The following is a 1,103-nucleotide window of genomic DNA, read 5'->3' as shown; positions in this document are numbered from 1 at the left end:
CCTCCTGTTCTCCATGGATGACCTGACAGATGTAGTCTCCTCTATCATCTGGCCAGCTGTAGTCTGTCAACCTCAGGGACACGTTGCCTCTCTCCAGCTCCTGGGTGATCAGACTCACTCTGCCCTTCCAGCCCCTCCCCTCTGTCACCTGGCCATTCTTATACAGGTAAATACACTCTGTCGTATTAAACCACCTGATCATCATGGCAACAGCGCTGGTCTCAGGGGAGAGGTGACAGGGGAGGGTGACATCATCACCTCTATCAGCCAACACACAGCCTTCAGTGGTGAGTTTAAAGTGACCTGTCAGAGTGAAGGGAAGCCTTGTTGACATCTTTCACATGAATACATGGAGGCCATGGTTGACAGGTGTACATGCCTGTATGCACACACACACATTCACAAAGCTGATAGAGACCCTGGACACTCAGACAAGACACACATGGAAATACACACTTTTTATTTGGTTGGTTTTTTGGTTTTGGTGCCGTTGGAAAAGGGAGACTTGCTGGGAAGCTCCGCATTAGTGTGTAGAATGTGAGGTAAAACTCAGGTGGACATCGGTGCTCCCCCCCCCACCACCGCTTTTGTTTATTTCTGGTTGTCGTAGCCATTTTGATATTTTGATATTAATATGCGTAATCATGCCCTTAAGAATATTATTCTTTAGTTGTTCTATAATTATTCTTTAACAGTTTTGAATGTATATGACTGTTTACTCTTAGTTTTACGGTAAAGATGGAATATACGTCACTTGTAGGCCTTTGGGTTGAATGGGAATTGGTAACGCGAATGTTGGGTCAGGTGACGGTGGTGGCAAACAATTTTTTGACCACTTTTCTCACTTTTGAAAGCTTTTGATCATCTAAGTTAACTTTCGTTTACCTTACAATATTGCTGGAATTATCAAGTCATTTTGATTCATCTTTTGTGGCAATAAATGGATATATTTTTCTAAAGAAAGTGTCGGAAGTGTGTTTGAAAGGGACCACCTGTTCACTCGATCCACGGCCTTAATTTGGATTTTAAGAAACTTTGGAAGGTTTTAGCTACAGTGTGTCTTGGTACCATTCTGATTCTCCTCTTCCTGTAAACTCTTGTTG

General features: G+C 43.1%; 1 long non-coding RNA gene across 1 annotated transcript in view; it reads right to left on the bottom strand.

Annotated features, from left to right (window-relative positions):
- Positions 1-88: 88 nt before the first annotated feature.
- Positions 89-1,103, bottom strand: part of LOC310818457 — a 1,698-nt gene continuing 683 nt past the window's right edge. The window contains exon 3 of the long non-coding RNA XR_014554712.1: positions 89-303. This is a non-coding gene — a long non-coding RNA (uncharacterized lncRNA). The remainder of the gene's footprint in view (positions 304-1,103) is intronic.

This window comes from Argentina silus, assembly GCF_951799395.1.
Source record: "Argentina silus genome assembly, chromosome: 1".
Lineage (NCBI taxonomy): Eukaryota > Metazoa > Chordata > Actinopteri > Argentiniformes > Argentinidae > Argentina > Argentina silus.
This window is presented reverse-complemented; position numbering and strand designations above follow the sequence as displayed.